The sequence below is a fragment of the Triturus cristatus genome, chromosome 5_1 (assembly GCF_964204655.1).
Source record: "Triturus cristatus chromosome 5_1, aTriCri1.1, whole genome shotgun sequence".
Taxonomy (NCBI): domain Eukaryota; kingdom Metazoa; phylum Chordata; class Amphibia; order Caudata; family Salamandridae; genus Triturus; species Triturus cristatus.
Genome location: NC_140587.1, coordinates 770,939,717 through 770,965,930, shown reverse-complemented (window position 1 = coordinate 770,965,930; position 26,214 = coordinate 770,939,717). Strand labels below are relative to the sequence as shown.

The 26,214-nt window shown below is 41.5% G+C and overlaps 1 protein-coding gene and 1 pseudogene across 4 annotated transcripts in view; one reads left to right on the top strand and one right to left on the bottom strand.

Moving 5' to 3' along the window:
• Positions 1–26,214, bottom strand: part of ANKRD29 (ankyrin repeat domain 29) — a 447,476-nt gene that overhangs the window by 155,329 nt on the left and 265,933 nt on the right. The gene's annotated exons all lie outside the window — the stretch shown is intronic.
• LOC146831453 (diamine acetyltransferase 1 pseudogene) lies at positions 12,724–13,422 on the top strand (annotated as a pseudogene).

Sequence of the window (26,214 nt, the reverse complement as noted above, 5' to 3'; positions counted from 1 at the left end):
CCCAACATGAGTAACAAATTTAGTGGTGGACTTACAAGCTCAAGTTAGGGCCATTGTGAAGGATGAGCTCAACTCGCTGATAGCACAGGTGGATAAGTTGGAATTGCTGTTTGAGGCTCGGGTAGGCAATCAAGGGGTACCAACTGGAGTGAATGAGAATGTCAGTGGCCAGTAAGCACAGGCTGCACCCAGCACTAACAGGGTTGACTCCCCACTTTTATGAAAAAGATCCACTATTACTGCCCCAAATCAAGCTAACCAGTGTTCCACAAACGTAAGTAGGGCTAATCTAATCCCCCTGCCAGTATATGAAAATGGGTAACGGCAGGAGCTCAGACAACGGGAGAGGGAAGGATCCGCTCGATGCATAGAAGCCAGTAAAGAAAGGCTAGCCCTGCCATGTATTAATCTTGCACCCGCCTCAACCCCATATGTCATTGTTTTAACAGCTGTACCAGAGCTTGTGAGGGGGCACAGTGAATCTCATCAGGAATTAAAAATCAAATGCATGATCTGGCTAGCCAAACAGAGGCAATTTTCCTACAAGGATGCAGGTGAGATCCTCCTAACACACAGAGTTGGCTGGGTGGGCTGGAGACCAAAAGTTGCACAGGGGACTGTATTGTGATCAACTTTAGAAATTCATTGGTTACCCGTGCAATCTTAGACATGGATGATTATAGACAGGAGGGGGTCATAAGGGCCCTTCCGCTGGGCTATTTTTACCTTCCATTGAGACCCCCATAAACTAGGTGGCAGAATGTGTGGGAGGGGGTAATGCTGAATCAGATCTATCAACATGTTAATTTAGATCATGAACGACCCAGGCAGCTACTTTTCAACATACCAACAACAAATAGATATGGGGTCTTAGAGGAAGTGGACTGACTCGCACCCAAAAGGCATCAGCTAGAGGATTTCCATCTCCAGAGGGAGCAACAGGGGAGAATGCTTTACGTAGGGGAGGTTCCCGAACAGAGTATATCATCTAGGTGTGGTGGGACCTGCAGGAAGGTGTGTGGCAACAAAATGGAAGAAGTTGACAGGCACCACAGGGCCACAACAACTAGATCTTTAAATGTATCCAACGAGATAGTGCAGGTGTCAGATTTGAGTACAGTAGAGGCCTTACATTCACCATCCCCCATACCCACCATCATAGATAGCAATTTGGACCCACCAAGGCTGTGGGTACTATCTTGGAACGTAGCTGGACTAGTTGCTAAGATGGATAATCCTGACTGGGGGTATTCATAGAACAACACAAGGTCTGTATGTTCCAGGAAACCTGGGGTAGGGGTGACACTTCTAAATCAAGCTATGCATCATATAGTGTAGGTGCAACATCGGGGGGAAGGGGAGGCCCTCAGGGGGGCTTTGTACTTGGGTTGGTGTACATTTGGGCTGTGTAGTAAAACAGATGGAGACACACTCAAATTAAATTTTATGTATTCTTCTTTATTTTCCATCAAGGATTACAATTGCTCTAATTATTGTTTACTCTTGACAGGCTAGCCGCAGCCAAGAGTCAAGGACACTCGATGAGTTAACATCCTTTCTGTCTATTTTCCCTGATAACTTCCTGGTGATTCTTGGTGGGGACTTTAATTGCCAATACGAGCCCTTGGATGGCCTGAACGGAGGCAATCCCAGTGAAGAAGATCAACACTGGGCTATCTCCGAGACTACTATCCTGTCAGTAAGAGTCTGGACACCTTTGGTGGTCAGATGAATTCCCTTACATTAAAACATTCATTGAGGGCATGTAATGGTAGAACAAAATCGGATTCACCACGTAATCACACTTTCAACAGAATTGGGCATGCCTCCATTCTAGATTATATTTTGATAGACACAAAATCCTGGCACAGGGTAATAGATTTTAAGATTGTGCCTCGTCATGATAGCGACCATAACGCCACGACTCTAGAAATGGTCTCGCCATGCCCTGGGAGTGTATATGGTCCTGTATCGCCAGCTAATGATAGATTAACCCTCATCGACTGTTGGAAGAGAGTTCGATGGGTGGACATATGTCAATCTCAAGAAAAGTTGGCTTTCCTATACCAAACCATCATCCTGATTCTCACGAATGCGATGCAATCAGTTCTAGCTGACGGTACCTCAATTGCACTTCCGAAAGTTGCCATAAACCACACTACACTGACAACTATTTTGGCAAATTTTTTCTACCCGAATAAAAGAATCAGGAATAATAAAAAATACCGACATCACTGGTGTAATGAAAGCTGTCGCAAGGCCAAATCAGCTCTGATTTCTGCCATTAAGGCCAAGTATAGGCAGCTAATTAAAGATAAAAGAGCGGCCTACAGAAATAATATGGATGAGCCCAAAAAGTTCCCTGAGTACTCATCATATGAGGACTTTTTGGAACGTGGTAAACATGGGCAGTTCTGAAGGTAAACCGGTGATAGAACCGAATCTAGGGGCGGACGTGTAGAAGGACCATTTTGAGTTCCTCTACTCGAGGACAGAGGCAGTAGATAGTGTAGCAGATATTGAGCCTTCTCCCTCACAGGTCAACTGTCCTGAGGCACACACGATAACTTTTAAGGAGAAAAAAGATACCCCGGTGATAACACTTAAAGACATAACTGCAGCACTGAGCAAAGTAGCGCCAGCAAAAGCCCCAGGGCTTGATAAGATCCCCAGGGACTTTTTCCGTAGTGAACCCACCATTTAGGCACCCTACTTGTGGACCCTATTTAATGCCGTCCTGTTAGGAATGGCAATACCCGACACTTGGGCTCGTGTGGAAATCGTACCTGTTTATAAAAAGGGCTCACCTCTTCACCCCACAAATGACAGGCCCATAAGCCTAATTGACATATTTGCATGAGTGCTGCTGGGTCGCCTACAGAGCTGGATGGAGGAGCATAATGTTCTTAGCCCATTCCAAGCTGGGTTTAAAGAAAATATTTGCACACTAGATCAGATTTTTAGGCTCCAATTATTACACTGGAAGACTGTGTGTATAGAGGGTGGCAGTCTATATTTAAAATGTGTGGACCTAAAATCTGCATTTGATTTGGTGCCAAGGAGATAAATTGTGGGCAATCCTATTGGACCTGGGGGTTCCAGTGTACCTGTGCCAACTTCTGGGGCGATTACATGAAGGTAATTTTGCCCAAATTAGGTTTGGTAAACACGGGAAACTTACTACGCCCATACCCGTAGATAGAGGTGTCAGTCAGGGATGTGTCCTTGCCCCGACTCGCTTTTGTTTATTAATAAATGGGTTAGTTGAAGTTCTAAATACAGGGAAGTACATAGATGCCCCCAAGTTGGCGAACCGCAAAATCCCGGCCTTGATGTTCGCTGACGATACTTTGCTACTTTAAAAACACACCTATGGGTATACAGAGGGTCCTTTTATAAGTTTGACGCTTTCTGTAAGAAAAGGGGGCTTGAGATTAACCTACAGAAAACAAAATATATGGTGTTTAACTCAGGCAACGGCACCCGACCAAATCCGTTTTTGGAAGGCAGACCCCTGGAGAGGATGCCTGTTTTTTAGTACCTTGGCATCACGATTACAGAAAAAATGGACTGGGAGGCACAAATTTAAAAGCCAGTCTGAAGTTAACCCAGACAATGGGAGGCCTGACAAAGGTATTCCGAAATTCCATCCACAGACCTGTGGGCCCAGTAGTAGAAATCTACAAGGCGCAAGCTAGAGGTGCTGCCTTGTATTGGGCTGAAATTTAGGGCCACTGTCTCCCTGACAATCTAGTAAAAGTTGAGAACACATTTGCCAGGCAATTATTTGGTCTCCCTCGTAGCTCCCCCCTCACACCGCTTTGACTAGACCTTGGGGTCAGATCAATCTCAGAAGAAGCTGCCCTTAGACCACTTCTATTCTGCTGACATTTGTGGGTCACCCCACAACTGGTTGAGTACAGGGAAGAACTGAAAGAGGTGTTGAGTATATCAGGGTTGGGGAACTACCATGGCTGACTTTTATCCGGGACACCTTTATGACTATAGGAAGGGGTAATTTGTGGCTTAACCCAGAAGTAACTTGTCCTATAGTATCAGGAAGGAATTGAAGGAGAGCTACTGGCAGAACAAACTGGCCCACCTTCAGGGAAGCTCCACAACAGGCAAGCTTACTACAGTGTTTTTAGAAATCAAAGAACAGTACAGATTAGAGCCCGTACTGGATGACATTAAACCGGCTGCTTCAAGAAAGCCATACCTGCAGTTTAGGCATGGGGTACTGCCATTGTGTGCTTTCACAAACAAATGGGCGGGTTCACAAACTTTGGATTGCCCGGCCTGTAATAATGCAGCAGACACAGAATATCATGTGTTTTTTTTCTGCCCAGCATACAAGAAGGCGAGAAAACGATGACTGATTCAGTTATGCAGAAACATGGGAACCAGGCACTGCCTAGAGGCTTTTAGGATATTGAAATATGATACGTGTCTCCCTGTAGCATTTTCAGTAGCAGGCTTTTTATTCTCCATGTGGTGTAAACGCAGAGCTTTATTGAAGTTGACCCCCATAGACTCTGGTTGATCATTTTTATAAATTTTTTGAATGGACTCTGGATGTCTTTTTACTTGTATGTAATATTTATGACTTTTATGAGCTCTTTTTATCATAATATTGATGTATATTTGCCTTTATGAATACTGTAGATGTGCGCATGACCGCCAACAAGCTGAATGGTGGCTCTCGGGCGCATGCTCATGTTTACAGTTTTTAATTGACAGACAAAAGCACTTCACAAAAAGCTATTGTAAAGGATGGCCAATGGGCTAGAGCTTGGGCTTACTATGCCCGGCATTGCATATTGCACATATACTGCACATGCACTTTAATGAAGTTAGTGGGATTGGACTGACCGTAATGTAGATTGTCTGTATGTTATATCTACGTGTTATACATGCATTGCCACATGAAGAATGGATTTCCTCTCATTGCTTTATTTCTGAATCAAATTACATGTATGTTATTGTATATATACTTTTATGGTTAAATTGGCCAAAATAAAGTTTCTTATTGATTGATTGATATTATATTTATTGTGAGGTATACATACAAGATGGTACTTGGGTGTTCGAAGAGCTTGCAGTAGGACCAGGTTCCTATGCTTCCAAGGACAGTGGTTATACTTGCCACAAAGATTTCCTAACCACCCTTTAGTGACATTTCACCACAGAGCACTGGCCTGAGAATAAGTTTCCTGACTCCTGGGTGTCAGAGTATTGCCTTCCTGATGACATTGTTTTTCTTCTCTCAATAAGAGTGTATTCCTTTTCTCAGTGTTGGTGCTCACCTACCTTCCACTGAAATGTCTCAAAATAAACTATTTCTCTGCCCTCATTAGGTTACTTTCTGTGGCACAAAATGGAAGCATCTCCTGTTCCAAGGTGAATGTCTCTCAGTATCAGTGAACTTCCCGTCTAGGTGTATGTATCTTGTCACCCAAAGAGAGTCTCTATCGGTACTGGTGTGAAAACGTCGACATGTGTATTTCTCATTCTCAATGTCGGTGTCCTAGTACCCCGTCACTTTCTGTTCTGCTGTGTTTTTCCCTCTCTCACAGAAAGGATTCTCCTTGACTTGTATCAGCCTACTCTGTCCCAAAGAGCCTATCCTTCGACACGAAGTCCACTGTGAATATCTAATTTTCGTTTACCTAGAGGCCAAACAGACCAGCTGGGATGTACATGTCCCTATTTACTCGTCATGTCTCCCCGTGCCAATGTTTATTGACATCTCCTTAATCCAGGCTTCAGTGTCTGCCTGTTCAAGAGTAAGTTCCAGTGTCTCCTTGACCCAGTGTGATTGCTCCTCTCACTCTAGCCAGTGTATATTTCACTAAGTGATCTTATTTTGTGTCAAATCTGGAAGGGTATAGTGGCCTCTTCCGGTTCTTGGAGCACCACTGTGTATACGTTGTTTGGAACACTACAGCACACGGTTTTCGCAGTTGTTACTTTGCCACTCTCTGTTGTTTGTATATCTTATTTTGTGTGTACAATTTACTACTACCATTGTCGTCTTAGCGCCTTGGGCTTTCATTTCCCAATGGATAGGAGGTTTCTTGAAGACTGAGGTCTTCTCAGTGGGACGCTGCTGCTCAGTATTTCTTTTTCCGATTGTCAGTGTCTCCCTTTGCCTTTGTGTTCTTTTTCCTGGTTCCCTTTCCAACTCTTAATGTATTCCTTCACCAGGTTTTGTGTGCTTGTTTGCGTGTACCCATGTCTCGGTGCCTCTGAGTTTTCTGTTCTACAGCCAGTTTTCTCTCTGACCCAGTGTAAATGTTCCTCTTTCCTTTTCACCATGTGTTTCTTTTCTGTAAATGAGTGTCTTCTGAGCCTCTGAATTTGTTTCATTGTCCTGGTTTGAGTAATGTCCAGTTCCTTTATTTCAGAGTAATGATGAGTCTCAGTAAACTATCGTGCATATCCTGATTCGTAGATGTTTGCAGCAACTATCCAGCGTCTCTCTCAAGTTTTCTGACCCACTGTGCCCGTCTCTTAGTTCTTGCATACATGAATCTAATTTTTACATCAGGTGGTTACTAGGCACTGCTTAGTCCCACCATACACGCCTTCCACAGTGTGAGTCGGTAGACCACAGAAATAAAGACTTCAAATTATTGTGGTGCCAAAATACCATTGCTGGACCTGTCAGCCTTAGGGTGGTCTTCCCCTACATTTTTGCCCTTTTGCCTTCCATTTTTACCTTACAATTTTGTTGGACTAAGGACTCTGGGCGCCTCACCACTGCTAAACACTGCTGTGGTGCAGGTGATCTCCCCTAAAACATTGTGACACTGGCATACCTGCCACAGGCCCCTGCTACCACAGTGAGGCCTAACCCTCCATAGATTAACATTGGGGACCCCCCTCATGGGATAATTTCTGACTGGGACCTAATAAGTATGTCGTGTTTGGTCTTGTTAGATTTGGGCGGGGGAACCCTTTCCAATGATATATGGGGCTTGGGAACTACTACTCTAGAATTCTCCCTTTTAGAAAGTGGATATTTCTCTGCCTACACTTAGTCTGGGCACTGCAGATTCCAAGGAACTGCTGCCCCAACTTGCTGAGCTGCCCTGTGGCCTGCTGATCTTGCCCTGCCAGGGAGACTGAAGAAATACCACCAGAGTGTCTCCATAAGCTACTGCTGCCTGTTCCCCTGCCTGGTGGGGAATTCAGAAAGACAACAGCGTTTTCTTCATCTCTGAAAACTGCTCTTTGGAACAACCCGTTTTAAGGACTTATCCTGAAGCACTGTGCTTGCACTCAGCACCACTGGTGCAGGGAACTTTAGGACTGCCCCTACAATGTAGCCCTGAGAGCTGTGATCGTCCCAGGGGCTTCGGGAACACCACTGCTGCTGGCGCGAGTGACTCACAAGTGTAATTGCCTTCCACCGTCATCAGCGCTGGTCCGTGGTGAAAGCACCTTAAAATTACCCCCAAATTCACCGCCGCTGTCTGGGACCTTAATGCACTGTGTAGTGCTGCGAAGGAACTAGAGCGCTGTGTGTACCAGTGAAGTCACCGCCTCCACCCGGGACCTGAAGGTGTTGGGAAGTGCGGTAACAAAGGAGCACTGTGGGTAGGAAGCGCTGCGTGCCCGTAATCACCACCGCCGGCTCGGGGCCCTGACCAGCACTGTGAGGAGAAGGCGCTGTGGGCAGAAATTACCACCGCTAAGACTCGAGTGGAAAGCGCATCAAGATCACCCCCATAATGTTGTGAGCAGGTGACTCAGGATTAGATTGCCCCCGAAACTCACCGCCGCTGGTCCCGAGTCAACATCGGGATCCTTATCTGAGGAAGCCGTTCCGCGACCCGGCGTTGCCTAGCAACATAGACTCCAAGAGACGCAGCACCACTGAAGAAGGAGCCGAAGGAGGAGGGCTGAGCTCGCCCCAGAGAGGGCTGGTTCGCCCCTCTGTGCATCGTCACCAGGAAGCCGGGATCCCTGAAGACCGAAGGAAGCCCGAGCTGGCCTCAGCCTCATCCGTCCCCCCAGGTAAAATGTCAGCGTTGTGCGCTGAGCTGTGGTGTTGGGTGTTACCTTGGGTGGGCTGCAGGACAGAGGCGGTGCGTATGCCTACTGACGGTGGGACCGCCAGAGTCTCTGTAGGACCGCACCTGGAGAGTGGGGGCTGCTCAGAAGAGTCTGTAATATTTGGGGCAATTTGGAAAGCAGAATCCTGGCATTTGGCCCATGTGCAAGGCCTTTTGTTTGAAATCTAATCACTTCCCAGCACATCACTGTAAGCGTCACACTGCCATCACTGGGGACTACCTTGATTATATAGCAGGCCCATCGGGGACTAGGTGGACATTGCTCTGTTAGTCAGGACACTGCCTGCCTCACACAAGGGACTGTTTCACCCTGCGTTTCCTGCCCGGACTAGAAAGTACGGTTTCCTCCGAAGTGGTAAAGGCTCATAAATACTGTGAGCAGGGTATAATCTACTGTACTTGAGGAACTGTGTTTGCCCCCAATACTTCCCATAAGAGACAGTTACTCCCGGGTATTTGTGGCAATCTCTTCCAAGACATTACTCACTGGAACCCTTTTTACTGTATGAGGCATCTTCTTGCCATTTGTGGACCTTGCATAATTTTTAGATAAAGCTATTTTTTATTTTTATAATTAACTGGTGTAGTGTCTTGTTTGTGGGGGTTCACTGTGTTATGGTGGGTGGGTGTTACACAAATACTTTACACATTGCCTCTGAAGTTAAGCCTTCCTGCTCTGCGCCAAGCTATCCTGTCGGAAGCGGTGGTCCCTACTTGGACTAGGGTGCATACCCTGGCTAACTAGAGACCCCGGTTCGAACAACCATGCCCTATATATCAGCAAGTAAAATATCATGAAGCTAAGGTCAGGTAAGTATAGATTTAGTATCCTTAACTTCATGTATAAGTGCCCTGACGAAATATATGTCTTTAAACTATGTAAATGTAAAGTTGAGACTAGTAAATCTATTTAAGTAGTGTGTTAGTCTTCTTGTGTGAATGTCTTCCTGGTTCCTGTTTGTTTCACCCCTGTTTAGAGTCTTCCCTAGCACATTCCAGACAGTGTTAGGCAGGATACCCATTTGAGTGTCAGTCATAAGTCTTTATTCGAATTAAAAATAATTCATACAAGACACAACAAATCACAAATATAAAATCACAATAATCGGTTCAATAAATACATTCCAATAAATAGATAAAACCTTTTAGATAAGAAAATATTAAACAAGCAACAGACAAATGACATGAAATGCACATGATTAAAAGAGGATAATTGAGGCAAAAGTGACAGCAGTGCATTTTGCAAACTTCAAGCCAGCCCATGTACATTCTCTAAGGAATGAAGGGTTTTTAATCTAAGTGACCATGCCCACCCCAAATATTTAGCTAGACCTATTGAGTGGACTGGTGAGGTGCTCGTGCATAAGATTCGAATAGCTACGGCAGAGCTCCTAGTGCCCATCAATTTGCATAAAGGGGAAAGCCAGTGACGTCGAGGGGCGGCATATACTGGGCACACGAAAAGGAAATGGCCAGTGGTTTCTCGTTTGTCTCCACAGGCAGGGCAAATACATGTACTTCCACCAAACCACCCAGAAGTTAAAGCCCTTAATGGAAGAGAGCCTGCTCTGAGTTGAAAATAGAGTTTCCTATCCTTTGGAGATGTTATCAAATCCCAGTAGGGTTCCAATAGGGGTATAACCTTTGCCTCTAGGAAACGATGAGTCATGGAAGAGGAAGTAGAGGCTGCCCACACCCTGTGATTTACCTTGTCCCAATAAAGTTTTTTCATAAGCTTTTTTTATAGGGAAGACAGCGGCCACTGGGTCATTCCATAAGTTTTCCAGTCCCAAGACAATTAGTGAATCTCGGAGGTTCCTTAACCACTTGATTTTATGAAACGTGTCAACCTGGATTACGTCCATGATACCCACTGCGTAAGGTCGAAGCTCCGGAGTAGTCCACAATCTCCTCCAGTATAAAACTGGACGGAGATTTGCCAAATCTTTAATGGACTTCCTACCTAGGTCGTAACGCAGTGGGACCATTGGCGTACTTTGTGGCAAGCCTGTAATGGAGCGGAAAAATTTGTTTTCAACTACCATGAGGGGTGTTAATATATCAAAGCCCCATAACTCAGCTCCGTACAGAACCGAGTTTAAGGCCTTTGCCTCGTAGACTTGTAACACCGGTTTAAGAGGTTTAGTAAAAGATTTTTTGAACTCTTTAGCCAGCGTTCCCGATATTTGTGTGAGTTTCAATGTTGACATTTCCAAATGCCTGTTCCACCGGTTGTTGTGGGACATATGAATGCCTAAGTATGTGAAGTTAGTAACCTCCTCGAGTGTTTGGCCATTCATCCTAAGCTTACCAACCCTATAGCTAGTGTATGGGTTGAAGGTCATAAGCTTTGTCTTTGCCACGTTGACCTCCAGTCCGTGATCTTTACAGAAATTTTCAAAAATTGCCAATGCCTTCTGCATGCCGCTCGGGGTTTTTGACACTATAAGAGTGTCATCGGCAAACATTAGTATTCTTGTTGTAACACCTGCCAATTTTGGAGCATCAGTATTGGTCTGAAGCATGTAGTCCACTATTCCATTAATGTACAAAGAGAATAGTGTTGGGGCCATTGCACATCCTTGGCGGACTCCCCGCTCTACTGGGAACTCGATGGTTGATTCCCCCAGGCCACCCCATTGAATTTTTGCGAAATTAGACTCATGCAATCTTCGAATTAAGGTCAGGAGTTCCAAGGAAAGTCCTAGCTTTTCTAGGACCCTCCAGAGCTGTTCACGAGGGACGAGGTCAAAGGCAGCTCTTAAGTCCACGAAGGTGACATAGAGACTGCCTTTGCCCAGTTCAACAACTTTCCATAACAGTTGCTTAAAGCGGAACACCTGATCAATGGTGCTAATGGATTTGCGAAAACCCGCCTGGAGACTAGAAAGAATCTCGTTCGCATCAATCCAATTATGTACCTCATTCAGGACCATCCTCCCAATGACTTTTTGAATTGTGTCAATTAGGCTGATGGGCCTGTAGTTCCCCGGGAGGCTTTTGTCACCCTTTTTATAAATTGGAATTATGACTGCGCCTCCCCAGGATTTAGGTACTGGTGCACCTTCAGCCACGGCATTCGCTATAAGAGCGATATACTTGCTCCATGAATCTTTATTCTCTAGAAAGAGATCAGAAGGAATACCATCCAACCCAGGAGCTCGGTGCTCTGTGTCACCCTTACTAAATATCAGAGCATACTAATGACATTGTGGCAGTGTAGGGATTTTCATTATTGGTCTCAGAGGTGCCCATATTTTTTTGCCAGAACTCACAGTCACTGTTGAGGTGCACTGAACATATTTGCAATGATGTCACAAATACGTTCATCACTGTGTTATGGAATATGCAGTTTGTCTATGAAATATACAATATGAGCCACAGAACATACCACACACCTCTCATTGTATCAGGGAATACGCATCTTTCTTTGCCAGAGAATCCAAACATGGGGTGTAAGTACGATGTGCATTGTGCCAAGAAACATATATGTTGTCAAAACTACACCTATTGTGCTATAGACCCAGTGTATCGATTGGGTCAAAGCGAGTGCCTGTCGGGCCATGGACATTCCAACTGCAATGCCCCATTTGATCTGTGCCTAGCATTTATGTAATGATGCTGTTCAATCTGTCTGCCTCTATTTTGGTCATTTTTTTCATCCGGATTAATTGGTTTATTGGTTTAGAAGCATTATTTGTTTGGTTTAGACAAAATAATAATAACCTGTAATGAGTTCAGGAATAAGGAATTGAGAAACTTTATATGGCCTCAATTTAAATCCGGACAAAAAAACACGCTAATATGTCACTGTAAGATTTATAAAATTCAGCAGTAAGGCTACCCATGTCTGGTGACCCCCTGGATTTTAATGGCTGAATTGACTCAAAGACCTCTGCCAATGTAATACCCTTTCCATCCGCTCTATTTCTTGCCTCATTTAAATATGGCTAATTTACCCCAGGGAGAAATTCTGTAATTTGGTTACGTTTAATTTGAGTTCCACATATAATTTAATAAAAAACTTGTTTATCACATTATTATCAGGACAGACCACATTTCTGTCATCAAGTTCCAAATGTATGTACAATTTTCTCACACCCTCGAGGAAGTTTAACAACAAACCAGCCTTAAGACCTGTGATTTTAAGGTTGGCGCTCTGTAAGCATTGCAGTTCACTGATAGGATGGTCTTCATGTCTTCTATCTATAATATATCAATTGATCTAAATTCACTGTTGTACCCTTTAATTATCGGGACAGAAATGATTACAAGAGATGACTGTTCCACTGAATGCCCCTACCATTGGCCTAACTTTGAATAATTATTCCAAGAATAATTAGAATGCAATGTTAAATAAATGGTGGAAATTAAGAGGGAATTAACCAAATATAGAACAAATATTTTGTATGTTCAGGCAACGATTTGCATCTTCACAGTGAATGTGTGCCTGAGAATTCTATATTAAGGGGCCGATTAAGATGTAATTCGGAAAAGCTCCAAATGGGATTCGGAATCTCAGAATCCGATTCGGAACCTATGTTTATGGCCGAATCATACACATATCCAAATGACTGATTACAATGCACGGAAACTGTTCAGGCTGTGCGAATCGGTTCTGAAAGGCATCCGTTTGGGCGATTCCAGTCAAAGTGGATCAGTGGCTGCAGCTTGATGTTCTACGCCGGGTCAGGCTCCCAGACTGACTGAGGAAGGGACCCACTGGGGGCGCGAATGAAGAATACCTCTTACTACTATTCAAATACAGGGGTCTCGTCAGAAGAGGGAAAAAGAGCAAACAACGAAAATGGCCAACTATACAGTGCGGACTGTCGTTCCCGGTGACTGTACCGACATTTTGCGATTAATAAAGGAGCTGGCTAAATACCAAGAAATGGAGGACCAAGTAGTGTTAACTGAAAAAGATCTCCTTGAAAATGGCTTTGGAGATCACCCGTTCTACCACTGTCTTGTTGCAGAAGTCCCTAAAGAAAATCAAACTGCTGATGGGTATACTATTGTGGGATTTGCAATGTATTATTTCACTTGTGACCCATGGATTGGAAAACTGCTTTATCTTGAAGACTTCTTTGCAATGGATGAGTTGCGGGGTTCTGGCATTGGATCAGAAATCTTCAAGCGGCTGAGTCAGCTAGCTATTAGGTACCGCTGCAGCAGCATGACCCCTTTGCAGCCGATCTTCTACAAACTAGGTTGCAGTAGACTGGCCGAGGTTGCCAAATTTCATCCAATTGCCTACTGGCGCAGATTATGGACTACCCCCGGGTTATTGAATTACACCTCTGCCTTAAAAGATGTACGGGTGGCTGACACTTCATGAAAAATTAAGTGGTTGCAAAATATTAAAACAATGCTGATTGGTATGGGAGTCCAACACCTGTGGGATGACCCAGAGGGTCAACAATTCCCTTCAAAAAAAGAATTGAAAGGTCTTTATTGGACCATGGTGGAGAGGAACAGTCTACTTACCCCAGAGTCCACTTCCCTGACAGGCAAATTTTTAGAGTTTAAGCCCCGTCCTCTCTATGAGCATTTTTGGGATACCATCACCAAACCCAGGGGCAGACGCCTATACTTTCAATTCCGGGTAGGTTCGTTACCTGTAAATGCATTCACATGTAATTGGCATATAGAAAATGACTGTATGTGCAAGCTGTGTTTAGAGGGTGAGGAGACGTATCCGCATGTTTTATTTGTTTGCCCAGCGTATCGGGCACCACGGAGATAATGGTTGCAGCCACTATGTAGAAATATGGGTGTCAGGAGTAGCGCTATGGCCATGAGCATTTTATTAACCAATACAGAAGTACTGTGTGTATTAGCAGTTTCTAAATTCCTAAGTTGGATGTGGCTAATTCGTGAAAAAATGTTAAAGGTGAATAAGCCCATCAAAAACAATGGTTGTACAGGAAGATAAAAGATATAGGAACGGACAGGTTAATATTTTGTTGCTAGCACCCTATTGCATAGATGGTGGGTTGCTCTCTGTAACATCCTGGAGTTCTCTTTTTCCCTCTTATATATCACGACTTAATATACACTGCTGCATGAATTTGTATATACTTGCCATTTATTCATTCTGAATAATTGTGCTTATTAATGATAATACTTCCTTAAGTTTTAAACTAGTTAGTAGTACGGACCCTTATTGGAAATCAGTTTCATGCTTTTTTTTTAACTAATATGAATTTTAGTATCTTTTTAATAGAATAATGTACACTTTTTATATATTTTATATCAAATTAAGATTGTCACCTTTCAATGGCTGTGTTGAGTGTTTCTATTGTAAATGTCTTTTATGATCTTAAGTGATCGAAATAAAGATTACATGAGGATTATTATCAGGACAGACCACATTTCTGTCATCAAGTTCCAAATGTATGTACAATTTTCTCACACCCTCGAGGAAGTTTAACAACAAACCAGCCGTAAGACCTGTGATTTTAAGGTAGGTGCTCTGTAAGCATTGCAATTCACTGATATGATGGTCATCATGTCTTCTATCTATAATATATAAATTGATCTAAATTCACTGTTTTACCCTTTAATTATCGGGACAGAAAGGATTACAAGAGATGACTGTTCCACTGAATGCCCCTACCATTGGCCTAACTTTTAATAATTATTCCAAGAATCATTAGAATGCAATGTTAAATAACTCCTACCCTGAAAGTTTCGTGGTGATTCGTCCAGCGGGGGCCGAGAAAAAAGGGGGGTCCCAAAACGCGTTTTCCCCATGCAATTTCCCGTAGGATCTGTTGTCGCAGCTACAGCCCGAACTGCTGAACGGAATTACACCAAATTTGGCAAAGAGGTAGTCTTCAGTTCAGACTCGTGCCTTTTGCATAAATGGTGTGAATCTGTTCAGTAGTTCCTGAGAAAATGAGGGTAAAAAAGTTAGTGATATCTATGGCCGGGGAGGATCCGCGCACCCTACCCGCACCGTAAGCGCACCCTCCCCGAACCGATCGCGCACCCTGACGATCACGCGCTGAATGCTAATTGGCTGTCGAGTGTCTGTCTACATTCGAAACCAGGAACTGTTGGCAGCCATTTTCTGCCTCGGTAGAAGCGAGGCTGAAGAAGCAAGGGGAATAAGTGCGTAAAACATATAAAGGGGGCAGAGTGGAAATACTCTGACCCTCTAGATCTGCTGGTGCCCCCTTTAAAAAAAAAAAAAAAACGGCGAAATGCGCGCAGGGGGCGCGCATCCTATCGCGTTGGGTGCACGGATTCTCTCGCGTTGGGTGAGCGGTTCCTAACGCGTTGGGTGCGCGGATCCAAGGAAAAAAAATTGACATTTTTGGGAGATAAACATCAAGCTTAAGTGTTTTGTTCTTGAGTGGCTCTAAAAAGAGCCGTTGCGTTCATTGAGAGTTTTTAGTACTTATAAGTAAGTACCTATACAGAGTCTAAAGTTGTTGAGGAAGACTCTGTTTCCTTCATCAGTAAAGTGTACTCCATCTCTCCTATACATCTCTTGCATATGAAAGCGCAGATTGTTATTGAAAATGGACCCCATTCTATAGTCTCGGAGAAAAGCAGAAACAGATTTATTCACATGTTTCCTAGCTTTCTCAATTTGTGGACAAAAATGATCGGACCAGTTCCATTTCTGCTCTTGGCATATGTTAGAATACACAAAGGCAGTTTTGAGTAAAAGTGAAATCAGTTCTGCAAAGGTGTCCTTCATAAGCATTTCCAGACCTACCCCAGTCAAAGTGCCTAGGTCATTGCCACCACAGTGCACTATTATGAGGTCAGGGTGTTGGATATGCATGAAGGATTTCACCAATGGCATCAATTGGTGCCACTTCAACCCTGTCTGTCCACACTCTAAGCATCTTGAAAGGAGGTCTGGATGCACTCAGATGGTCTCTGTAAATGAAATGGCAGTTTGGAAAATAAGATTTTTCTAAAATGGTGGGTAAGATGCAGTTTTGAAAAAAGACAAGAAACCATTGGTTGTTTGACAACCTTCTACACTGAAAGGTAGTGTGCATATTTCTGTTTTTTAAACGCATGATTCTTATTGGTTAACAAAAACTGATTGTAAGGAACATTATATATGATAAGCTGATATGTTGAAAAGTCAAGCACACTTGCTGTCTTGATTAGCAACATTGTGTGCTGAATTTGTGACCTGTGTGCTCAGGACAGTGTTTCATGACCTGTTTCTATGGTAACAGGCAGAAGGCAGATTGGGGGAAGGGTTCAAATTTATGTCATTTGGAAAGGGTTGAAATGTTTAACCAATAGAAATGTGTGTTTGGTTTTGAATGTATGTGGGAAGGAATGAGATTTGATGTTTACATGTATATGTGGGGAAAATGAGAGGGAAACTTTGCCATTCTTTGGTTTTGCTGACAGGTGCACAGTGCAGAGATTCTGTATAAGAAAATCTGGTGTGTGACTGATATACTTATTAATCTACAAAACTACTTGAAAGGTGAGTTATTTAATTGAGAGGAGGTATTTTGTGATAAGCATTTGTGTTTTTCATGTGTTTGCAGGGAGATAACTGTGCTGTTTTTATATTTTGGTACAATTAGAAATCAGTGATTGTTTATGAATTTGTGAAATGAGTTATGTTTCTACACTAAAATGTAGTACTCCTTCTAGATGAAGAAATGTGTTTTGGTATAGTGCAAGGGATAGTGTTGTTTGTCTAGAATCACACAGTGAGTCTGTGTGCATTTGGGAGTCACTGTGAGAGAAGCATTTGGTAACATCATGTATTTGCTGACAGATAACTGTTTTAAAACCTGTCATGTTGTGACATTTTAGTAGCATTAGAAACCAGTCTTTGCTTATGCATTGATAAAATGAGTCATGTTTTGACACTAATGTGCTTTACTTTAATATGTAGATTGCGTGCAGTCCCCTTACCCCTTCCACAGTAGTGAATGAGTTTTGGTAAGCTGCTAGGGATAGTGTTGCTTGTCTAGAATCACACTGTGAGTCTGTGTGCATTTGGGAACAACTGTGAGAGAAGCATTTGGTAACATTGTGTATTTGCTGACAGATAACTGTTTTAAAACCTGTCTTGTTGTCAAGTTTTAGTAGCATTAGAAGGCAGTTTTTGCTTATGCTTTAATTAAATGAGTCAGGCTTTGACACAAAAGTGTAGTCCTGAAATATGTAGATTGTGTGCAGTTCCCTTACCACTTCCACAGTAGTGAATGAGTTTTGGTAAACTCCTAGGGATAGCGGTTGTTGTCCAGAATCACACTGTGAGTCTGTGTGCATTTGTGTAACCACTGTGAGAGAAGCATTTGAGTACTTCATTTCTTTGAATATGCATAACTGCTTAAAAAATTTCCTGTTCTCAAGTTTAGGTAGAATTAAAAGGTAGTCATTCCTTATGTATTCACGAGGAACTGTCCTTGCAATACTGTAAACATTCAGTTAATATTCAAGTAGTAATGGAGTGAGGCAGGCCTTTGCACATGCATTGATTCAAATGCTTATCTACTATGCATGCAGTTCTCTAACCATCTACATAGTTCTCTTTCATACCTTTAATTCCACGGTCAGTATCCATACACTTCAAGCAAACACCCTGTCACTCCCCATGTACTCCTCTAGTGACCCATTCAGCACCATGTACTAATCCATTCACTGCGCAAAAACCCAAACACTTATAAATTCTCCCAGGCACTCTCTTTGCAGTACTTTAATCATTCAGTTAGTGTCTAAGTACTCATGGTGTGAGCCAGGCCTTTCAACATGGACTGCTTTAAACCCTATACAGTATGCACACAAGCTTCTAGTCACCTACACACTTGTCTTTCACTTCTTTAATTAACTAGTCAGTATCTATATATTTCAATAAACATCTTGTCAGTCATCTTGCACTCATCCATAGACTGATTCAGTACCATGTACTATTCTCTTCACTGCGCCAGAACTGAAACTTTAAAAGTTTTACCCAGGCACTGTCCTAGCAGTAGTCTAATGATTTAGTCAGTTTCCAAGTACTCATGTTGTGAACCATACATTACCACATAGACTGCTTCAAATGTCTGTGCAGTATGCATGCAGTCTTCTAACATACTATACACTTGTCTTTAACAGCTTCAATTCCCCAGTCAGTATCCATGTACTTCCAGCAAACATTTTGTCACTCTCCTTGCACTGTTCCAGTGACCCATTCAGCACCATGTAGTAATGCATTCACTGCTCCAAAACTGAAACACTTATAATTTCACCCAGGCACTCTTCTTGCAATAGTATAATCATTCAGTCAGTACCCAAGTACTAATGGAGTGAGACAGGCCTTTGCACATAGATTGATTCAAACGTGTTTCCACTATGCATGGAGGCCTCTAAGTACCAACACAATTGTCTATCAGACCTGCAGTTTCCCAGTCAGTATCTATAAACTCCATAAACACTCTGTCACTTCAACTGCACACATCCACTGACTCATATGGAACTAAGTTCTAATCTATTCACTGCACCAAAACCAAAAAACTTAAAAAGATTCACCCAGTCACTCTTTTTGTAGTACTGTAATGATTCATTCAGTACTCAGGTAGTTTTGCAGTGATCCAAGTGTTACTCTATGGACTGTTTTAAATGTCTATCTACTATGCATGTAGGTCTCTAGCCACCTACATACTTGTCTTTCACACCTTCAATATTACAGACAGTATTCATACAGTTCCCACAAACACTCTGTCACTCTCCTTATACTTCTCCAGTGACCCATTCAGCACCATGTACTAATCCATTCACTGTGCCAAATTCTAAACACTTATAAATTCACCCAGGCACTCTCCTTGCAGTGCTCTAATCATTCAATCAGTACCCAAGTACTCATGCAGAGAGCCAGGCCTTAGCACATGGACTACTTCAAATGCCTATGCACTATGCATGCAGTTCTCTAACCATCTACACACTTCTCTTTCACACCTTCAATTCCCCAGTCAGTATAGATACACTCCAGCAAACACCTTATCACTCCCCTTGCACTCCTCCAGTGACCCATTCAGCACCATGTACTAATGTATTTACTGTGCCAAAACCCAAACACTTATAAATTCACCAAGGCACTCTCCTTGCAGTACTCTAATCATTCAGTCAATGCCCAAGTATTCATGCACTGAGCCAGGCCTTAGCACATGGACTGCTTCAAACGCCTATCCACTATGCATGCAGTCCTCTAACCACCTACATACCTGTCTTTCACACCTTCAATTCCCCAGTCAGTATATATACACTCCAGCAAACACCCTGTCACTCCCCTTGCACTTCTCTAGTGACCCATTCAGTACCATGTACTAATCCATTCACTGCGCCAAAAGCCAACCACTTATAAATTCACCCAGGCACTCTCCTTGCAGTACTCTAATCATTCAGTCAGTACCCAAGTACTCATGCAGTGAGCCAGGCCTTAGCACATGGACTGCTTCAAACGCCTATGCACTATGCATGCAGTTCTCTAACCTTCTACACACTTTTCTTTTACACCTTCAATTCCCCAGTCAGTATAGATACACTCCAGCAAACACCTTATCACTCCCCTTGCACTCCTCCAGTGACCCATTCAGCACCATGTACTAATGTATTTACTGTGCCAAAACCCAAACACTTATAAATTCACCAAGGCACTCTCCTTGCAGTACTCTAATCATTCAGTCAATGCCCAAGTATTCATGCACTGAGCCAGGCCTTAGCACATGGACTGCTTCAAACGCCTATCCACTATGCATGCAGTCCTCTAACCACCTACATACCTGTCTTTCACACCTTCAATTCCCCAGTCAGTATATATACACTCCAGCAAACACCCTGTCACTCCCCTTGCACTTCTCTAGTGACCCATTCAGTACCATGTACTAATCCATTCACTGCGCCAAAAGCCAACCACTTATAAATTCACCCAGGCACTCTCCTTGCTATACTCTAATCATTCAGTCAGTATCCAAGTACTCAAGCAGCGACACAGGCCTTAGCACATGGACTGCTTCAAACCCCTATCCACTATACATAAAGTCCTGGAACCACCGATACACTTCTCTTTCATAACTACAATTCCCTAGTCAGTGTCGATACACTCCAGCAAACACCCTGTCACTCCCTTTGCACTCCTCTAGTGACCCATTCAGTACCAAGTACTAATCCATTCACTGCGCCAAAAGCCAACCACTTATAAATTCACCCAGGCACTCTCCTTGCAGTACTCTAATCATTCAGTCAGTACCCAAGTACTCATGCAGTGAGCCAGGCCTTAGCATATGGACTGCTTCAAACGCCTATCGACTATGCATGCAGTCCTCTAACCACCTACACACTTGTCTTTCACACCTTCAATTCCCCAGTCAGTATTCATACACTTCTAGCAAACACCTTGTCACTCACCCAGTGTGTTTCCTTATAGTACTGTAATAATTCAGTCAGTTAGCATGTAGTCTTTTAGTGAGGTAGGCTTTAGGGCATGAACTGCTTCAAAGTAGTATGCACTATGCATGTAGTGTTTTAACCATTGTCACACTTGTGCGTCAGGGCTATAGTTTCTTAGTCAGTTTTTATATAAAATGTGTTTCTACAGTAATAGAATAGTATACATTTGAAAGTTATTAATATACATTTATTTGTGATTCTTTTTTACAGATATTGTTTTTCAACGTTAAAATAGAGAAATCATGCCAGAAAATGAAAAGAACAGAGACAAGAGGATTACTTGAAGAAACATCAACCACAAGTATTGAATGTACAAGATAATTTGGCTAAAAGGAAAAAAAATTCTGGTAAGATCACAAAGCAATTTATTAAAAATGTTTGTAGGACCAAACTGAATGTACATAATGCTGGAACTACTGAGAATGCTTCAACTAAGGAAAAAATTCAAAATAAGAGGAAAAGCAAAAAAGCAAATGGTCAGTCAACGGAGATAAAGTATGGTAAAAGAAGGCAAAATCAGTATAAGGAATTACGCAAAAAAATATTTTACAAGAGAGTAGTGCATAATTTGCTGAAAGATGTGAAGAAATATAAAAAGAGAGCTTTATTTTATAAAAAGTAGAAGCATATTGAAAACATTGTGGAAAAGGCTTTTGAAATAAAAAGGAAACTGTTTATTTTAGTATTAAACAGAATTCGATCACTAGATAAACCAATCCATGTAATGAAGGCCAAAAGTAAGAGGAAAAGAGTTTATTAATAAAAAATAAATGTTGTGATGTTTTTTTGGGAGAATGGAAACACAGTTCCAGTTCAGAGCCTTTTTTTAACGAAGAGAGTTATTCACAGAGCGAAACATTATTGTATGCTGTTGACACCAGTGGTAGAGGTTATGAGGTTAGAGACGGTTGTCCAATTGAGAAAGAGAAAATCGATGAAAGAAATGCAGAAGAAGGGATAGCTAATGAAGTTTTAGGGAGACGTGCTAAAAACCCTGCGTACACTTGGGATTGCAGTAGTACTTGCAGTGTACGACAGGAATCTATTGAAAAATTATGTAGTTTTTTACGAGCCTATACTAAAAAAAGTGTAAAACAAAAGATTAAGCTGTTGCAAGGACTAGACCCTTGCAGAGTGAGAAAACATACTGGTTTGCAAGGTCATTCGCTGGCTTGTCTTTCTAGGAAAGTTTGTCAAAGTGTTTTTCACCATTTCAGAATGCTGGCAGTACATTATACTCAAATGCGGAAGTTAGTGAGAAGGTTGTATTATGCAAAAAGTCCAGCACTAAAGTTAAGTGAGTTGAACAGTGCTCTTTTGCGTGGGTCAGTCTCAGATGTGAAGCAGGTCTGTGATGATATTGAGTTTTGTTACTTTGGTCCTCAGCAAGAGAGTGAAGAAACTCACACATTAGTAGAACAAAATGTTAAAGACAATGTACAACCCGTAATTACAAATAAATTTTAGGATGAAATCACAAAGTTTAAGGTAATTTCAGGTGAAAGACCAAATGTTTCTTGTATTTGTTGTCGGCAAAGTCACTATAAAAATCAGACTAGGGGTGTCAATCTGTATTTAAAAAGTGAAATAGAAGATAATGATAAGTGGATGGAATTTGCAACTTATTTGTTGGTAGAGGATTGTTTTGTTTTGGGATCTGAGCAGCGTATTTGCAAATATTGTTATAACAAATTAGATGAGAATAAGATGCCTGCTAGAGCTGTTCATAATAATCTAGAGTTGGTTGCTATTCCACCAGAGCTGATAGATTTAAATACGTATGAGTCTATTCTCATACAATGTGTTCACCCGTTTCAGGCTATTGTTCGTATGGAGCCCAAAACAGGTAAATTACCTCCATCAGAGTTGCAAATAGGATTGAAAGGAAGAGTTGTGTATTTACCGTTAGATATAAGGAAAAATATTGAAACTATTGGTGTAGACCATGCAGAAAATGAGCCATAGTTAATGGTGTTCCTACTAAGAATAAGAAAATTTGGCAAGAGTTAGTGGATGTTAGAAAAGTGCAAAAGGCGTCCTTGTATCTGTTAAAAAATAATGAGTACTATAGAAATGTGTTTGTCGGAGAAGAAGAAATAGATTTAGCAGAAGATACTAAAACAATAAGTGGACAAATAGAAAAAGTGGACATGTCCAGATGTGACAAGATCTATGAACATTACAGTGTACATCCACTTCATTCCAAAGAGGTGATGGGGATTACAATTGAGTTGTTTCAAATGAAAAAAGCAACAGGAAGTCCCATGAGTGTATGGGAAGAGAGCTTGGAAGCTCGTTGTTTCCCGCAGTTGTTTCCAACAGGAAAAGGTGGACGATATGATGAACGTCCTGTGCAGATTCCTGCATCTGAATATCGGACAACAAGATTATATGCAGAAGATCCAAGATTTCGACAATGTATCCCTTATATGTTTCATCTTCTGTTTGAAAGTGACTTGTCTGGACTTTCATATGCAGTAAATCACATTTTAAAAACTGGACTGCATCTTCAAAATGTAACTGCAAAGGATTTTATGGATAAAGTGCATCAGAGAGATGATCATTTAGAATCTCAGTTGATTAATCTGATGGCATGTCAGCGTGGGACTAATGAATATTGGTACCGTCGACATGGAGAACTGAAATGTATGCTACGGAACTTGGGAACTCCTACATGGTTTGTTACACTAAGCTGTGCTGAGTATGCTTGGGATGATTTACTTGAATTTCTTCGAGAGGCAAATTCCAATATAAAAAATATTGAATACAAGACACCTGGAGAATTGTGCTCTTTGGATCCTGTCAATGTATGCAGATATTTCAATCATAGATTTTAAGCTATGATGTCTTTCATCTGCAATAAAAAGAATCCTCCTCTTGGAGAAGTTGTGGATTTCTTTTGGAGAAAGGAGTATCAAGCAAGAGGTGCTCCTCATATACATATGTTGTTATGGATCAAGGACGCCCCCAAATTTGGAACAGATTCAGATGAAACTGTTTTGTCTTTCATTGAAGATTATGCTACATGTGCTCTTCCCAATAGCAGAGAAGATAAAAACTTAAAACAACAAGTCTTACGATTTAGGTGTGGAAAATACTGTCGACGAAAGTACAAGTCAAAGGATAAGTTCTATACCAAATGTGGTTTTGGATTTCCACGTCCTGTATTATCCAAAGGAAGAGTGAACAGTTTTATGTCAGCTATGCGACCTACCATCACAAGAAAGTCTCCGAAAAACACCTACAACTTAAGAAGAAGCGAAGAATCAAAATACATAAATGACTACAATCCAGTTATTTTATCCATGTGGAACGCTAACATGGATATTCAGTATGTTGCGGACAATTCCATTGCTGTTGCTCGATATGTAATGTCTTACATTACTAAATCAGAAAAGACTGAATTGAAAGAAATGTGGGAAGAGATTTCTCACGAGAAGACTCTAAGTAAGAAATTATACAGTTTCAGTTTGAAGATGTTATTGCATCGTGAAATTGGAGCATATGAATGTTCAGATCGGTTATCATCTGCAAGTCTATATTCCAAAAGTAGAAGAATCATTTGGGTGAGTCTAGGTCTTGCAGGAATGCGAAATCGGGTACTGAAATCTGTTCAAGAAATTGAATATTTAGCAGAAAATGAACCAGAAAGTGCAGATATTTTGAAAACGAATATGTGGGACACATACTACCCAAATAGAAGTCATCATCTTGAGAACATGTGTCTCTATGAAGTGCTGCAAAACTACACTTTTAAACGGAATGCTACAGAGAAAATCAATGATGGAAAATATGCAGTGATTGGTTCCGAAGGATGTCTGGTGAAACAAAGGAAAGGAAATTTAATTAATCACAGGAAACTGAGTTGCGACACTGCTGACAAAAGGGAATTTTACTATTTAGCCCTTTTGCAAATGTTCAAACCATGGCGTTCAGAACTGGAATTACTTGGAGATTTTCCCAGCTATGAAGATTCATTTAATGCTTCTAAAGATAGCATACAATGCAGTGCTTTCGCAAATTATGTCAAACTGTTGAATGATGAAATTGATCAAGAAGCTGCAATTGCAGCTGAGATTGCTAGAGACAGTTCTCAAGACAGTAAAAGTTCTGCTGCACTGAGTCAAGATCCACTAGGGCAACCAATTGTTGAAAATGAGGCAGCGATTGCAATGAATGAGGTGGAAACACCAATGTATCAAGCTCAAGAAGATGCAATACAGTTAGGAAACTTGGAAGAACAACTAAATGTTGAACAGAAACAAATATATCAGCAATTGAAAGAGCAGATTGACCATGGATTACTTCATGAAAAGAGAGGGTGCTCATGTACATAATTTCAACCTATCCGAATGTATGTGAGTGGTCAAGCTGGAACAGGAAAAAGTTTCTTAATTAAAGTAATTACAAGTTATCTGCAGAAAATAACTGATTCGCATTTGTCTTGTGTTGTCACTGCTCCAACTGGGCTGGCAGCACATAACATTAAAGGAATTACTTTACATCGTTTACTAATGCTGCCAGTAGAGCATGAGAACAAATTGGAATACCACAAGCTATCTGGAGAAGCTTGTTGTGAAGTTTCAAGAGTCCTGAAGAAAATGAAACTTCTCATTATTGATGAGGAGAGCATGGTCTCAAACTTGATGCTTGCCTTTGCGCATTTAAGAATGCAGCAAATTCTTAAAACAGAGTATGACGTGTTATTTGGAGGAAAACACGTCATAGTTTTTGGAGATCTACTGCAACTGACTCCGGTAAAAGGACAAGCGGTATTTAAAACACTAGCCCATGAAGATACCAGAAAGTCTCTTGGCAGTGTTGGTAATGTGAACATTTGGACTCATTTTGAATACAAAGAACTGACAACAAAGATGCGACAGGCAAATGATGCTGAATATGGAAGTATTCTTCAAGAAATAAGAACTGGAATTCTTTCAAAACAAGGCAAACAAGCTTTGGAGAGTCGATTACTTTGCAATGTCTTTCCAAATGAAAATGCAGTTCCTGCAAAAGTGTACCTGGAAATTGCTAAAAATAAATCAGTGATTTGCTTAATTCCAACACTGCGCGAGTGTTCCATATTCAACAAAGAACTATTGAAACTGGAAAATGAAGAAATTGTCAAAATGGAAGCCATCAATAAAATACAGCATGAAGGAATCACTATTATTTTGATGGGAAAGTTGAGATCAAAACTGGATTGTTAAGAAAAAAAAATATCTTAAACTGCTGGTTTAGAAAAGACACTATATGCGTGTGTAAACTGTCGAGTAATTTTAAGGCGTAATTTAGATGTAGAGAAAGGTTTAGTTAATGGTGCAATGGGTAAAGTGGTGGATTTTGTGAATTATCAGAAAAAAGAAGGAATTTAATTTTTAAAAATTACATTTGATCAGATTGATGAAGTTAAAGAAATTGGTCGTTGTTCAGTTAGTTTTTTGCTTGTTAAAGATTTATATGTCTGTAGGAAACAATTTCCATTTTATCTGGCATACGCAGTGACTATTCATAAATCTCAAGGATTAAGTGTAGACAGTGCATTGGTGAACATTGGATCTACCGTATTTAAAGAGGGTATGGCATATGTTGCTTTGTCCCGAGTCAGAACATTCTCTGGTTTGTTTTTGATTGATTTTGATGAGACGAAGGTTACTGCAGATGCAAACTGTGTAAAAGAGAATAATAGGATAAGAAGGGTTTA